Source organism: Phyllobates terribilis, unplaced genomic scaffold (genome assembly GCF_046119375.1).
Source record: "Phyllobates terribilis strain yellow unplaced genomic scaffold, ASM4611937v1 Scaffold_9__5_contigs__length_417890890, whole genome shotgun sequence".
Classification (NCBI taxonomy): Eukaryota; Metazoa; Chordata; class Amphibia; order Anura; family Dendrobatidae; genus Phyllobates; species Phyllobates terribilis.
The window spans coordinates 396,567,793-396,586,092 of NW_027362769.1; positions in this window are offsets into that span (position 1 = coordinate 396,567,793).

Here is an 18,300-nt window from a genome sequence, read left to right on the forward strand (position 1 = left end):
ACCTCATTGATATAGTGCAGGAGGCCCTGACCTCACTGATATAGTGCAGGAGGCCCTGACCTCACTGATATAGTGCAGGAGGCCCTGACCTCACTGATATAGTGCAGGAGGCCCTGACCTCACTGATATAGCGCAGGAGACCCTGACCTCACTAATATAGTGCAGGAGGCACTGACCTCACTGATATAGTGCAGGAGACCCTGACCTCACTGATATAGTGCAGGGGGCCCTGTCCTCACTGATATAGTGCAGGAGGCCCTGACCTCACTGATATAGCTCAGGGGACCCTGACCTCACTGATATAGCGCAGGAGACCCTGACCTCACTGATATAGTGCAGGAGGCCCTGACCTCACTGATATAGTGCAGGGGGCCCTGACCTCACTGATATAGTGCAGGGGGCCCTGACCTCACTGATATAGTGCAGGAGGCCCTGACCTCACTGATATAGTGTAGGAGGCCCTGACCTCTCTGATATAGTGCAGGAGGCCCTGACTTCACTGATATAGTGCTGGAGGCCCTGACCTCACTAAAATAGTGCAGGAGGCCCTGACCTCACTGATATAGTGCAGGAGGCCCTGACCTCACTGATATAGTGCTGGAGGCCCTGACCTCACTAATATAGTGCAGGAGGCCCAGATCTCACTGATATAGTGCAGGAGTCCCTGACCTCACTGATATATTGCAGGAGGCCCTGACCTCACTGATATAGTGCAGGAGGCCCTGACCTCACTGATATAGTGCAGGAGGCCCTGACCTCACTGATATAGTGCAGGAGGCCCTGACCTCATTGATATAGTGCAGGAGGCCCTGACCTCACTGATATAGTGCGGGAGGCCCTGACCTCACTGATATAGTGCCGGAGGCCCTGACCTCACTGATATAGTGCATGAGGCCCTGACCTCACTGATATAGTGCAGGAGACCCTGACCTCACTGATATAGTGCAGGAGGCCCTGACCTCACTAATATAGTGCAGGAGGCCCTGACCTCAGTGATATAGTGCAGGAGACCCTGACCTCACTAATATAGTGCATGAGGCCCTGACCTCACTAATATAGTGCAGGAGGCCCTGACCTCACTGATATAGTGCAGGAGACCCTGACCTGACTAATATAGTGCAGGAGGCACTGACCTCACTGATATAGTGCAGGAGGCCCTGACCACACTGATATAGTGCAGGAGGCCCTGACCTCACTGATATAGTGCAGGAGGCCCTGACCTCATTGATATAGTGCAGGAGGCCCTGACCTCACTGATATAGTGCAGGAGGCCCTGACCTCACTGATATAGTGCAGGAGGCCCTGACCTCACTGATATAGTGCAGGAGGCCCTGACCTCACTGATATAGTGCAGGAAGCCCTGACCTCACTGATATAGTGCAGGAGGCCCTGACCTCACTAACATAGTGCAGGAGGCCCTGACCTCACTGATATAGTGCAGGAGGCACTGAGCTCACTGATATTGTGCAGGAGGCCCTGACCTCACTAATATAGTGCAGGAGGTCCTGACCTCACTGATATAGTGCAGGAGGCCCTGACCTCACTGATATAGTGCAGGAGGCCCTGACCTCACTGATATAGTGAAGGAGGCCCTGACCTCACTGATATAGTGCAGTAGGCCCTGACCTCACTGATATAGTGAAGGAGGCCCTGACCTCACTGATATGGTGCAGGAGGCCCTGACCTCAATGATATAGTGCAGGAGGCCCTGACCTCACTGATATAGTGCAGGAGGCCATGACCTCACTAATATAGTGCAGGAGGCCCTGACCTCACTGATATAGTGCAGGAGACCCTGACCTCACTAATATAGTGCATGAGGCCCTGACCTCACTAATATAGTGCAGGAGGCCCTGACCTCACTGATATAGCGCAGGAGACCCTGACCTCACTAATATAGTGCAGGAGGCACTGACCTCACTGATATAGTGCAGGAGACCCTGACCTCACTGATATAGTGCAGGGGGCCCTGTCCTCACTGATATAGTGCAGGAGGCCCTGACCTCACTGATATAGCTCAGGGGACCCTGACCTCACTGATATAGCGCAGGAGACCCTGACCTCACTGATATAGTGCAGGAGGCCCTAACCTCACTGATATAGTGCAGGAGGCCCTGACCTCACTGATATAGTGCAGGAGGCCCTGACCTCATTGATATAGTGCAGGAGGCCCTGACCTCACTGATATAGTGCAGGAGGCCCTGACCTCACTGATATAGTGCAGGAGGCCCTGACCTCACTGATATAGTGCAGGAGGCCCTGACCTCACTGATATAGTGCAGGAAGCCCTGACCTCACTGATATAGTGCAGGAGGCCCTGACCTCACTAACATAGTGCAGGAGGCCCTGACCTCACTGATATAGTGCAGGAGGCACTGAGCTCACTGATATTGTGCAGGAGGCCCTGACCTCACTAATATAGTGCAGGAGGTCCTGACCTCACTGATATAGTGCAGGAGGCCCTGACCTCACTGATATAGTGCAGGAGGCCCTGACCTCACTGATATAGTGAAGGAGGCCCTGACCTCACTGATATAGTGCAGTAGGCCCTGACCTCACTGATATAGTGAAGGAGGCCCTGACCTCACTGATATGGTGCAGGAGGCCCTGACCTCAATGATATAGTGCAGGAGGCCCTGACCTCACTGATATAGTGCAGGAGGCCATGACCTCACTAATATAGTGCAGGAGGCCCTGACCTCACTGATATAGTGCAGGAGACCCTGACCTCACTAATATAGTGCATGAGGCCCTGACCTCACTAATATAGTGCAGGAGGCCCTGACCTCACTGATATAGCGCAGGAGACCCTGACCTCACTAATATAGTGCAGGAGGCACTGACCTCACTGATATAGTGCAGGAGACCCTGACCTCACTGATATAGTGCAGGGGGCCCTGTCCTCACTGATATAGTGCAGGAGGCCCTGACCTCACTGATATAGCTCAGGGGACCCTGACCTCACTGATATAGCGCAGGAGACCCTGACCTCACTGATATAGTGCAGGAGGCCCTAACCTCACTGATATAGTGCAGGGGGCCCTGACCTCACTGATATAGTGCAGGGGGCCCTGACCTCACTGATATAGTGCAGGAGGCCCTGACCTCACTGATATAGTGTAGGAGGCCCTGACCTCTCTGATATAGTGCAGGAGGCCCTGACTTCACTGATATAGTGCTGGAGGCCCTGACCTCACTGAAATAGTGCAGGAGGCCCTGACCTCACTGATATAGTGCAGGAGGCCCTGACCTCACTGATATAGTGCTGGAGGCCCTGACCTCACTGATATAGTGCAGGAGGCCCAGATCTCACTGATATAGTGCAGGAGTCCCTGACCTCACTGATATATTGCAGGAGGCCCTGACCTCACTGATATAGTGCAGGAGGCCCTGACCTCACTGATATAGTGCAGGAGGCCCTGACCTCACTGATATAGTGCAGGAGGCCCTGACCTCACTGATATAGTGCGGGAGGCCCTGACCTCACTGATATAGTGCAGGAGGCCCTGACCTCACTGATATAGTGCAGGAGGCCCTGACCTCACTGATATAGTGCAGGAGACCCTGACCTCACTGATATAGTGCAGGAGGCCCTGACCTCACTAATATAGTGCAGGAGGCCCTGACCTCAGTGATATAGTGCAGGAGACCCTGACCTCACTAATATAGTGCATGAGGCCCTGACCTCACTAATATAGTGCAGGAGGCCCTGACCTCACTGATATAGTGCAGGAGACCCTGACCTGACTAATATAGTGCAGGAGGCACTGACCTCACTGATATATTGCAGGAGGCCCTGACCACACTGATATAGTGCAGGAGGCCCTGACCTCACTGATATAGTGCAGGAGGCCCTGACCTCATTGATATAGTGCAGGAGGCCCTGACCTCACTGATATAGTGCAGGAGGCCCTGACCTCACTGATATAGTGCAGGAGGCCCTGACCTCACTGATATAGTGCAGGAGGCCCTGACCTCACTGATATAGCGCAGGAGACCCTGACCTCACTAATATAGTGCAGGAGGCACTGACCTCACTGATATAGTGCAGGAGACCCTGACCTCACTGATATAGTGCAGGGGGCCCTGTCCTCACTGATATAGTGCAGGAGGCCCTGACCTCACTGATATAGCTCAGGGGACCCTGACCTCACTGATATAGCGCAGGAGACCCTGACCTCACTGATATAGTGCAGGAGGCCCTGACCTCACTGATATAGTGCAGGGGGCCCTGACCTCACTGATATAGTGCAGGGGGCCCTGACCTCACTGATATAGTGCAGGAGGCCCTGACCTCACTGATATAGTGTAGGAGGCCCTGACCTCTCTGATATAGTGCAGGAGGCCCTGACTTCACTGATATAGTGCTGGAGGCCCTGACCTCACTGAAATAGTGCAGGAGGCCCTGACCTCACTGATATAGTGCAGGAGGCCCTGACCTCACTGATATAGTGCTGGAGGCCCTGACCTCACTGATATAGTGCAGGAGGCCCAGATCTCACTGATATCGTGCAGGAGTCCCTGACCTCACTGATATATTGCAGGAGGCCCTGACCTCACTGATATAGTGCAGGAGGCCCTGACCTCACTGATATAGTGCAGGAGGCCCTGACCTCACTGATATAGTGCAGGAGGCCCTGACCTCACTGATATAGTGCAGGAGGCCCTGACCTCACTGATATAGTGCAGGAGGCCCTGACCTCACTGATATAGTGCGGGAGGCCCTGACCTCACTGATATAGTGCCGGAGGCCCTGACCTCACTGATATAGTGCAGGAGGCCCTGACCTCACTGATATAGTGCAGGAGACCCTGACCTCACTGATATAGTGCAGGAGGCCCTGACCTCACTGATATAGTGCAGGAGGCCCTGACCTCAGTGATATAGTGCAGGAGACCCTGACCTCACTAATATAGTGCATGAGGCCCTGACCTCACTAATATAGTGCAGGAGGCCCTGACCTCACTGATATAGTGCAGGAGACCCTGACCTGACTAATATAGTGCAGGAGGCACTGACCTCACTGATATAGTGCAGGAGGCCCTGACCACACTGATATAGTGCAGGAGGCCCTGACCTCACTGATATAGTGCAGGAGGCCCTGACCTCATTGATATAGTGCAGGAGGCCCTGACCTCACTGATATAGTGCAGGAGGCCCTGACCTCACTGATATAGTGCAGGAGGCCCTGACCTCACTGATATAGTGCAGGAGGCCCTGACCTCACTGATATAGTGCAGGAAGCCCTGACCTCACTGATATAGTGCAGGAGGCCCTGACCTCACTAACATAGTGCAGGAGGCCCTGACCTCACTGATATAGTGCAGGAGGCACTGAGCTCACTGATATTGTGCAGGAGGCCCTGACCTCACTGATATAGTGCAGGAGGTCCTAACCTCACTGATATAGTGCAGGAGGCCCTGACCTCACTGATATAGTGCAGGAGGCCCTGACCTCACTGATATAGTGAAGGAGGCCCTGACCTCACTGATATGGTGCAGGAGGCCCTGACCTCAATGATATAGTGCAGGAGGCCCTGACCTCACTGATATAGTGCAGGAGGCCCTGACCTCACTGATATAGTGCAGGAGACCCTGACCTCACTGATATAGTGCAGGAGGCCCTGACCTCACTAATATAGTGCAGGAGGCCCTGACCTCACTGATATAGTGCAGGAGACCCTGACCTCACTAATATAGTGCATGAGGCCCTGACCTCACTAATATAGTGCAGGAGGCCCTGACCTCACTGATATAGCGCAGGAGACCCTGACCTCACTAATATAGTGCAGGAGGCACTGACCTCACTGATATAGTGCAGGAGACCCTGACCTCACTGATATAGTGCAGGGGGCCCTGTCCTCACTGATATAGTGCAGGAGGCCCTGACTTCACTGATATAGCTCAGGGGACCCTGACCTCACTGATATAGTGCAGGAGGCCCTGACCTCACTAATATAGTGCAGGAGGCCCTGACCTCAGTGATATAGTGCAGGAAACCCTGACCTCACTAATATAGTGCATGAGGCCCTGACCTCACTAATATAGTGCAGGAGGCCCTGACCTCACTGATATAGTGCAGGAGACCCTGACCTGACTAATATAGTGCAGGAGGCACTGACCTCACTGATATAGTGCAGGAGACCCTGACCTCACTGATATAGTGCAGGGGGCCCTGTCCTCACTGATATAGTGCAGGAGGCCCTGACCTCACTGATATAGCGCAGGGGACCCTCACCTCACTGATATAGCGCAGGAGACCCTGACCTCACTGATATAGTGCAGGAGGCCCTGACCTCACTGACATAGTGCAAGGGGCCCTGACCTCACTGATATAGTGCAGGAGGCCCTGACCTCACTGATATAGTGTAGGAGGCCCTGACCTCTCTGATATAGTGCAGGAGGACCTGACCTCACTGATATAGTGCAGGAAGCCCTGACCTCACTGATATAGTGCAGGAGACCCTGACCTCACTGATATAGTGCAGAAGGCCCTGACCTCACTAATATAGTGCAGGAGACCCTGACCTCACTAATATAGTCCAGGAGGCCCTGACCTCACTAATATAGTGCAGGAGGCCCTGACCTCACTGATATAGTGCAGGAGGCCCTGACCTCACTGATATAGTGCAGGAGGCCCTGACCTCACTGATATAGTGGAGGAGACCCTGACCTCACTGATATAGTGCAGGAGGCACTGACCTCACTGATATAGTGCAGGAGACCCTGACCTCACTGATATAGTGCAGGAGACCCTGACCTCACTGATATAGCGCAGGAGGACCTGACTTCACTGATATAGCACAGGAGGCCCTGACCTCACTGATATAGCTCAGGAGACCCTGACCTCACTGATATAGAGCAGGAGGCCCTGACCTCACTGATATAGCGCAGGAGGCCCTGACCTCACTGATATAGCGCAGGGGGCCCTGACCTCACTGATATAGTGCAGGGGGGCCTGACCTCACTGATATAGTGCAGGAGGCGCTGACCTCACTGATATAGTGCAGGAGGCCCTGGCCTCACTGATATAGCGCAGGAGGTCCTGACCTCACTGATATAGTGCAGGAGGCCCAGACCTCACTGATATAGTGCAGGAGGTCCTGACCTCACTGATATAGTGCAGGAGGCCTTGACCTCACTGATATAGTGCAGGAGGCCCTGACCTCACTGATATAGTGCAGGAGGCCCTGACCTCACGGATATAGTGCAGGAGGCCCTGACCTCTCTGATATAGTGCAGGAGGCCCTGACCTCACTGATATAGTGCAGGAAGCCCTGACCTCACTGATATAGTGCAGGAGACCCTGACCTCACTGATATAGTGCAGGAGGCCCTGGCCTCACTAATATAGTGCAGGAGGCCCTGACCTCACTAATATAGTGCAGGAGGCTCTGACCTCACTAATATAGTGCAGGAGGCCCTGACCTCACTGATATAGTGCAGGAGGCCCTGACCTCACTGATATAGTGCAGGGGGCCCTGACCTCACTGATATAGTGCAGGAGGCCCTGACCTCACTAATATAGCGCAAGAGGCCCTGACCTCACTGATATAGCGCAGGAGACCCTGACCTCACTGATATAGTGCAGGAGGCCCTGACCTCACTGATATAGTGCAGGGGGCTCTGACCTCACTGATATAGTGCAGGAGGCCCTGACCTCACTGATATAGTGCAGGAGGCGCTGACCTCACTGATATAGTGCAGGAGGCCCTGACATCACTGATATAGTGCAGGAAGCCCTGACCTCACTAATATAGTGCAGGAGGCCCTGACCTCACTGATATAGTGCAGGAAGCCTTGACCTCACTAATATAGTGCAGGAGGCCCTGACCTCACTAATATAGTGCAGGGGGCCCTGACCTCACTGATATAGTACAGGAGGCCCTGACCTCACTGATATAGTGCAGGAAGCCCTGACCTCACTGATATAGTGCAGGAGGCAATGACCTCACTGATATAGTGCAGGAGGCCCTGACCTCACTGATATAGTGCAGGAGGCCCTGACCTCACTGATATAGTGCAGGAGGCCCTGACCTCACTGATATAGTGCAGGAGGCACTGAACTCACTGATATAGTGCAGGAGGCCCTGACATCACTAATATAGTGCAGGAGGCCCTGACCTCACTGAAATAGTGCAGGAGGCCCAGACCTCACTGATAGAGTGCAGGAGGCCCTGGCCTCACTGATATAGTGCAGGAGGCACTGACCACACTTATATAGTGCAGGAGGCCCTAGCCTCACTGATATAGTGCAGGAGGCCCTGACCTCACTGATATAGTGCAGGAGGCCCAGACCTCTCTGATATAGTGTAGGAGGCCCAGACCTCACTGATATAGTGCAGGAGGCCCTGACCTCACTGATATAGTGCAGGAGGCCCTGACCTCACTGATATAGTGCTGGAGGCCCAGACCTCACTGATATAGTACAGGGGGCCTTGACCTCACTGATATAGTGCAGGAGGCCCTGACCTCACTGATATAGTGCAGGAGGCCCTGGCCTCACTGATGTAGTGCAGGAGGCCCTGACCTCACTGATATAGTGCAGGAGGACCTGACCTCACTAATATAGTGCAGGAGGATCTGACCTCACAGATATAGTGCAGGAGACCCTGACCTCACTGATATAGTGCAGGTGGCCCTGACCTCACTGATATAGTGCAGGAGGCCCAGACCTCACTGATATAGTACAGGGCCTTGACCTCACTGATATAGTGCAGGAGGCCCTGACCTCACTGATATAGTGCAGGAGGCCCTGACCTCACTGATATAGTGCAGGAGGCCCTGACCTCACTGATATAGTGCAGGAGGCCCTGACCTCATTGATATAGTCCAGGAGGCCCTGACCTCACTGATATAGTGCAGGAGGCCCTGACCTCACTGATATAGTGCAGGAGGCCCTGACCTCACTGATATAGTGCAGGAGGCCCTGACCTCACTGATATAGTGCAGGAGGCCCTGACCTCACTGATATAGTGCAGGAGGCCCTGACCTCACTGATATAGTGCAGGAGGCCCTGACCTCACTAATATAGTGCAGGAGGCCCTGACTTCACTGATATAGTGCAGGAGGCCCTGACCTCACTGATATAGGGCAGGAGGCCCTGAACTCACTGATATAGTGAAGGAGGTCCTGACCTCACTGATATAGTGCAGGAGGCCCTGACCTCACTGATATAGTGCAGGAGGCCCTGACCTCACTGATAGAGTGCAGGAGGCCGTGACCTCACTGATATAGTGCAGGAGGCCCTGACCTCACTGATATAGTGCAGGAGGCCCTGACCTCACTGATATAGTGTAGGAGGCCCTGACCTCACTGATATAGTGCAGGAGGCCCTGCCCTCACTGATATAGTGCAGGAGGCCCTGACCTCACTGATATAGTGCAGGAGGCCCTGACCTTACTGATAGAGTACAGGAGGCCCTGACCTCACTGATATAGTGCATGAGTCCCTGACCTCACTGATATAGTGCAGGAGGCCCTGACCTCACTGATATAGTGCAGGAGGCCCTGACTTCACTGATATAGTGCAGGAGGCCCTGACCTCACTGATATAGTGCAGGAGGCCCAGATCTCACTGATATAGTGCAGGAGGCCCTGACCTCACTGATATAGTGCAGGAGGCCCTGACCTCACTGATATAGTGCTGGAGGCCCTGACCTCACTGATATAGTGCAGGAGGCCCTGACCTCACTGATATAGTGCAGGAGGCCCTGACCTCACTGATACAGTGCTGGAGGCCCTGACCTCACTGATATAGTGCAGGAGGCCCAGATCTCACTGATATAGTACAGGAGTCCCTGACCTCACTGATATAGTGCAGGAGTCCCTGACCTCACTGATATAGTGCAGGAGGCCCTAACCTCACTGATTTAGTGCAGGAGGCCCTGACCTCACTGATATAGTGCAGGAGGCCCTGACCTCACTGATATAGTGCAGGAGGCCCTGACCTCACTGATATAGTGCAGGAGGCCCTGACCTCACTGATATAGTGCAGGAGGACATGACCTCACTGATATAGTGCAGGAGGCCCTGACCTCACTGATATAGTGCAGGAGACCCTGACCTCACTGATATAGTGCAGCAGGCCCTGACCTCACTAATATAGTGCAGGAGGCCCTGACCTCACTGATATAGTGCAGGAGACCCTGACCTCACTAATATAGTGCATGAGGCCCTGACCTCACTAATATAGTGCAGGAGGCCCTGACCTCACTGATATAGTGCAGGAGACCCTGACCTCACTAATATAGTGCAGGAGGCACTGACCTCACTGATATAGTGCAGGAGACCCTGACCTCACTGATATAGTGCAGGGGGCCCTGTCCTCACTGATATAGCGCAGGAGGCCCTGACCTCACTGATATAGCGCAGGGGACCCTGACGTCACTGATATAGCGCAGGAGACCCTGACCTCACTGATATAGTGCAGGAGGCCCTGACCTCACTGATATAGTGCTGGAGGCCCTGAACTCACTGATATAGTGCAGGAGGCCCTGACCTCACTGATATAGTGCAGGAGGCCCTGACCTCACTGATATAGTGCTGGAGGCCCTGACCTCACTGATATAGTGCAGGAGGCCCAGATCTCACTGATATAGTACAGGAGTCCCTGACCTCACTGATATAGTGCAGGAGTCCCTGACCTCACTGATATAGTGCAGGAGGCCCTAACCTCACTGATTTAGTGCAGGAGGCCCTGACCTCACTGATATAGTGCAGGAGGCCCTGACCTCACTGATATAGTGCAGGAGGCCCTGACCTCACTGATATAGTGCAGGAGGCCCTGACCTCACTGATATAGTGCAGGAGGACATGACCTCACTGATATAGTGCAGGAGGCCCTGACCTCACTGATATAGTGCAGGAGACCCTGACCTCACTGATATAGTGCAGCAGGCCCTGACCTCACTAATATAGTGCAGGAGGCCCTGACCTCACTGATATAGTGCAGGAGACCCTGACCTCACTAATATAGTGCATGAGGCCCTGACCTCATTGATATAGTGCAGGAGACCCTGACCTCACTAATATAGTGCAGGAGGCACTGACCTCACTGATATAGTGCAGGAGACCCTGACCTCACTGATATAGTGCAGGGGGCCCTGTCCTCACTGATATAGCGCAGGAGGCCCTGACCTCACTGATATAGCGCAGGGGACCCTGACGTCACTGATATAGCGCAGGAGACCCTGACCTCACTGATATAGTGCAGGAGGCCCTGACCTCACTGATATAGTGCAGGAGGCCCTGACCTCACTGATATAGTGCAGGGGGCCCTGACCTCACTGATATAGTGCAGGAGGCCCTGACCTCACTGATATAGTGAAGGAGGTCCTGACCTCACTGATATAGTGCAGGAGGACCTGACCTCTCTGATATAGTGCAGGAGGGCCTGACTTCACTGATAAAGTGCTGGAGGCCCTGACCTCACAGATATAGTGCAGGAGGCCCTGACCTCACTGATATAGTGCTGGAGGCCCTGACCTCACTGATATAGTGCAGGAGGCCCAGATCTCACTGATATAGTGCAGGAGTCCCTGACCTCACTGATATAGTGCAGGAGTCCCTGACCTCACTGATATAGTGCAGGAGGCCCTGACCTCACTGATATAGTGCAGGAGGCCCTGACCTCACTGATATAGTGCAGGAGGCCCTGACCTCACTGATATAGTGCAGGAGGCCCTGACCTCACTGATATAGTGCAGGAGGCTCTGACCTCACTGATATAGTGCAGGAGGCCCTGACCTCACTGATATAGTGCAGGAGGCCCTGACCTCACTAATATAGTGCAGGAGAACCTGACCTCACTGATAAAGTGCAGGAGGCCCTGACCTCACTAATATAGTGCAGGAGGCCCTGACCTCACTGATATAGTACAGGAGACCCTGACCTCACTAATATAGTGCATGAGGCCCTGACCTCACTAATATAGTGCAGGAGGCTCTGACCTCACTGATATAGTGCAGGAGACCCTGACCTCACTAATATAGTGCAGGAGGCACTGACCTCACTGATATAGTGCAGGAGGCCCTGACCTCACTGATATAGTGAAGGAGGTCCTGACCTCACTGATATAGTGCAGGAGGACCTGACCTCTCTGATATAGTGCAGGAGGGCCTGACTTCACTGATAAAGTGCTGGAGGCCCTGACCTCACAGATATAGTGCAGGAGGCCCTGACCTCACTGATATAGTGCTGGAGGCCCTGACCTCACTGATATAGTGCAGGAGGCCCAGATCTCACTGATATAGTGCAGGAGTCCCTGACCTCACTGATATAGTGCAGGAGTCCCTGACCTCACTGATATAGTGCAGGAGGCCCTGACCTCACTGATATAGTGCAGGAGGCCCTGACCTCACTGATATAGTGCAGGAGGCCCTGACCTCACTGATATAGTGCAGGAGGCCCTGACCTCACTGATATAGTGCAGGAGGCTCTGACCTCACTGATATAGTGCAGGAGGCCCTGACCTCACTGATATAGTGCAGGAGGCCCTGACCTCACTAATATAGTGCAGGAGAACCTGACCTCACTGATATAGTGCAGGAGGCCCTGACCTCACTAATATAGTGCAGGAGGCCCTGACCTCACTGATATAGTACAGGAGACCCTGACCTCACTAATATAGTGCATGAGGCCCTGACCTCACTAATATAGTGCAGGAGGCTCTGACCTCACTGATATAGTGCAGGAGACCCTGACCTCACTAATATAGTGCAGGAGGCACTGACCTCACTGATATAGTGCAGGAGACCCTGACCTCACTGATATAGCGCAGGGGGCCCTGTCCTCACTGATATAGCGCAGGAGGCCCTGACCTCACTGATATAGCGCAGGGGACCCTGACCTCACTGATATAGTGCAGGAGGGCCTGACCTCACTAATATAGTGCAGGAGGCCCTGACCTCACTGATATAGCGCAGGAGACCCTGACCTCACTGATATAGTGCAGGGGGCCCGGACCTCACTGATATAGTGCAGGGGGCCCTGACCTCACTGATATAGTGCAGGGGGCTCTGACCTCACTGATATAGTGCAGGAGGCCCTGACCTCACTGATATAGTGTAGGAGGCCCTGACCTCACTGATATAGTGCAGGAGACCCTGACCTCACTGATATAGTGCAGGGGTCCCTGTCCTCACTGATATAGTGCAGGAGGCCCTGACCTCACTGATATAGTGCAGGAGACCCTGACTTCACTAATATAGTGCATGATTCCCTGACCTCACTAATATAGTGCAGGAGGCCCTGACCTCACTGATATAGTGCAGGAGACCCTGACCTCACTAATATAGTGCAGGAGGCCCTGACCTCACTGATATAGTGCAGGAGACCCTGACCTCACTGATATAGTGCAGGGGGCCCTGTCCCCACTGATATAGTGCAGGAGGCCCTGACCTCACTGATATAGCGCAGGGGACCCTGACCTCACTGATATAGCGCAGGAGACCCTGACCTCACTGATATAGCGCAGGAGGCCCTGACCTCACTGATATAGTGCAGGGGGTCCTGACCTCACTGATATAGTGCAGGGGGCCCTGACCTCACTGATATAGTGCAGGGGGCCCTGACCTCACTGATATAGTGCAGGAGGCGCTGACCTCACTGATATAGTGCAGGAGGCCCTGACCTCACTGATATAGTGCAGGAGGCCCTGACCTCACTGATATAGTGCAGGAGGCCCTGACCTCACTGATATAGTGCAGGAGGCCCTGACCTCACTGATATAGTGCAGGAGGCCCTGACCTCACTGATATAGTGCAGGAGGTCCTGACCTCACTGATATAGTGCAGGAGGCCCTGATCTCACTGATATAGTGCAGGAGGCCCAGACCTCACTGATATAGTACAGGGCCCTGACCTCACTGATATAGTGCAGGAGGCCCTGACCTCACTGATATAGTGCAGGAGGCCCTGACCTCACTGATATAGTGCAGGAGGCCCTGACCTCACTGATATAGTGCAGGAGGCCCTGACCTCACTGATATAGTGCAGGGCCTTGACCTCACTGATATAGTGCAGGAGGCCCTGACCTCACTGATATAGTGCAGGAGGCCCTGACCTCACTGATATAGTGCAGGAGGCCCTGACCTCACTGATATAGTGCAGGAGACCCTGACCTCACTGATATAGTGCAGGAGGCCCTGACCTCATTGATATAGTGCAGGAGGCCCTGACCTCACTGATATAGTGCAGGAGGCCCTGACCTCACTAATATAGTGCAGGAGGATCTGACCTCACTGGTATAGTGCAGGAGGCCCTGACCTCACTGATATAGTGCAGGAGAACCTGACCTCACTGATATAGTGCAGGAGGCCCTGACCTCACTGATATAGTACAGGGCCTTGACCTCACTGATATAGTGCAGGAGGCCATGACCTCACTGATATAGTGCAGGAGGCCCTGACCTCACTGATATAGTGCAGGAGGCCCTGACCTCACTGATATAGTGCCGGAGGCCCTGACCTCATTGATATAGTGCAGGAGGCCCTGACCTCACTGATATAGTGCAAGAGGCCCTGACCTCACTAATATAGTGCAGGAGGATCTGACCTCACTAATATAGTGCAGGAGGGCCTGACCTCACTGATATAGTGCAGGAGGCCCTGACCTCACTGATATAGTGCAGGAAGCCCTGACCTCACTGATATAGTTCAGGAGGCCCTGACCTCACTAATATAGTGCAGGAGGCCCTGACCTCACTGATATAGTGCAGGAGGCCCTGAGCTCACTGATATAGTGCAGGAGGCCCTGACCTCACTGATATAGTGCAGGACGTCCTGACCTCACTGATATAGTGCAGGAGGCCCTGACCTCACTGATATAGTGCAGGAGACCCTGACCTCACTGATATAGTGCAGGAGGCCCTGACCTCACTGATATAGTGCAGGAGGCCCTGACCTCACTGATATAGTGCAGGAGGCCCTGACCTCACTGATATAGTGCAGGAGGCCCTGACCTCACTGATATAGTGCAGGAGGCCCTGACCTCACTGATATAGTGCATGAGTCCCTGACCTCACTGATATAGTGCAGGAGGCCCTGACCTCACTGATATAGTGCAGGAGGCCCAGACTTCACTGATATAGTGCAGGAGGCCCTGACCTCACTGATATAGTGCAGGAGGCCCTGACCTCACTGATATAGTGCAGGAGGCCCTGACCTCACTGATATAGTGCAGGAGGCCCTGACCTTACTGATATAGTACAGGAGGCCCTGACCTCACTGATATAGTGCATGAGTCCCTGACCTCACTGATATAGTGCAGGAGGCCCTGACCTCACTGATATAGTGCAGGAGGCCCTGACTTCACTGATATAGTGCAGGAGGCCCTGACCTCACTGATATAGTGCAGGAGGCCCTGACCTCACTGATATAGTGCAGGAGGCCCAGATCTCACTTATATAGTGCAGGAGGCCCTGACCTCACTGATATAGTGCAGGAGGCCCTGACCTCACTGATATAGTGCTGGAGGCCCTGACCTCACTGATATAGTGCAGGAGGCCCTGACCTCACTGATATAGTGCAGGAGGCCCTGACCTCATTGATATAGTGCTGGAGGCCCTGACCTCACTGGTATAGTGCAGGAGGCCCAGATCTCACTGATATAGTACAGGAGTCCCTGACCTCACTGATATAGTGCAGGAGTCCCTGACCTCACTGATATAGTGCAGGAGGCCCTAACCTCACTGATTTAGTGCAGGAGGCCCTGACCTCACTGATATAGTGCAGGAGGCCCTGACCTCACTGATATAGTGCAGGAGGCCCTGACCTCACTGATATATTGCAGGAGGCCCTGACCTCACTGATATAGTGCAGGAGGACATGACCTCACTGATATAGTACAGGGCCCTGACCTCACTGATATAGTGCAGGAGGCCCTGACCTCACTGATATAGTGCAGGAGGCCCTGACCTCACTGATATAGTGCAGGAGGCCCTGACCTCACTGATATAGTGCAGGAGGCCCTGACCTCACTGATATAGTGCAGGGCCTTGACCTCACTGATATAGTGCAGGAGGCCCTGACCTCACTGATATAGTGCAGGAGGCCCTGACCTCACTGATATAGTGCAGGAGACCCTGACCTCACTGATATAGTGCAGGAGGCCCTGACCTCATTGATATAGTGCAGGAGGCCCTGACCTCACTGATATAGTGCAGGAGGCCCTGACCTCACTAATATAGTGCAGGAGGATCTGACCTCACTGGTATAGTGCAGGAGGCCCTGACCTCACTGATATAGTGCAGGAGAACCTGACCTCACTGATATAGTGCAGGAGGCCCTGACCTCACTGATATAGTACAGGGCCTTGACCTCACTGATATAGTGCAGGAGGCCATGACCTCACTGATATAGTGCAGGAGGCCCTGACCTCACTGATATAGTGCAGGAGGCCCTGACCTCACTGATATAGTGCCGGAGGCCCTGACCTCATTGATATAGTGCAGGAGGCCCTGACCTCACTGATATAGTGCAAGAGGCCCTGACCTCACTAATATAGTGCAGGAGGCACTGACCTCACTGATATAGTGCAGGAGGCCCTGACCTCACTGATATAGTGAAGGAGGTCCTGACCTCACTGATATAGTGCAGGAGGACCTGACCTCTCTGATATAGTGCAGGAGGGCCTGACTTCACTGATAAAGTGCTGGAGGCCCTGACCTCACAGATATAGTGCAGGAGGCCCTGACCTCACTGATATAGTGCTGGAGGCCCTGACCTCACTGATATAGTGCAGGAGGCCCAGATCTCACTGATATAGTGCAGGAGGCCCTGACCTCACTGATATAGTGCAGGAGGCTCTGACCTCACTGATATAGTGCAGGAGGCCCTGACCTCACTGATATAGTGCAGGAGGCCCTGACCTCACTAATATAGTGCAGGAGAACCTGACCTCACTGATATAGTGCAGGAGGCCCTGACCTCACTAATATAGTGCAGGAGGCCCTGACCTCACTGATATAGTACAGGAGACCCTGACCTCACTAATATAGTGCATGAGGCCCTGACCTCACTGATATAGTGCAGGAGGCCCTGACCTCACTGATATAGTGCAGGAGACCCTGACCTCACTAATATAGTGCAGGAGGCACTGACCTCACTGATATAGTGCTGGAGACCCTGACCTCACTGATATAGCGCAGGGGGCCCTGTCCTCACTGATATAGCGCAGGAGGCCCTGAACTCACTGATATAGCGCAGGGGACCCTGACCTCACTGATATAGTGCAGGAGGGCCTGACCTCACTAATATAGTGCAGGAGGCCCTGACCTCACTGATATAGCACAGGAGACCCTGACCTCACTGATATAGTGCAGGGGGCCATGACCTCACTGATATAGTGCAGGGGGCCCTGACCTCACTGATATAGTGCAGGGGGCTCTGACCTCACTGATATAGTGCAGGAGGCCCTGACCTCACTGATATAGTGTAGGAGGCCCTGACCTCACTGATATAGTGCAGGAGACCCTGACCTCACTGATATAGTGCAGGGGTCCCTGTCCTCACTGATATAGTGCAGGAGGCCCTGACCTCACTGATATAGTGCAGGAGACCCTGACTTCACTAATATAGTGCATGAGGCCCTGACCTCACTAATATAGTGCAGGAGGCCCTGACCTCACTGATATAGTGCAGGAGACCCTGACCTCACTAATATAGTGCAGGAGGCCCTGACCTCACTGATATAGTGCAGGAGACCCTGACCTCACTGATATAGTGCAGGGGGCCCTGTCCCCACTGATATAGTGCAGGAGGCCCTGACCTCACTGATATAGCGCAGGGGACCCTGACCTCACTGATATAGCGCAGGAGACCCTGACCTCACTGATATAGCGCAGGAGGCCCTGACCTCACTGATATAGTGCAGGGGGTCCTGACCTCACTGATATAGTGCAGGGGGCCCTGACCTCACTGATATAGTGCAGGGGGCCCTGACCTCACTGATATAGTGCAGGAGGCGCTGACCTCACTGATATAGTGCAGGAGGCCCTGACCTCACTGATATAGTGCAGGAGGCCCTGACCTCACTGATATAGTGCAGGAAGCCCTGACCTCACTGATATAGTTCAGGAGGCCCTGACCTCACTAATATAGTGCAGGAGGCCCTGACCTCACTGATATAGTGCAGGAGGCCCTGAGCTCACTGATATAGTGCAGGAGGCCCTGACCTCACTGATATAGTGCAGGACGTCCTGACCTCACTGATATAGTGCAGGAGGCCCTGACCTCACTGATATAGTGCAGGAGACCCTGACCTCACTGATATAGTGCAGGAGGCCCTGACCTCACTGATATAG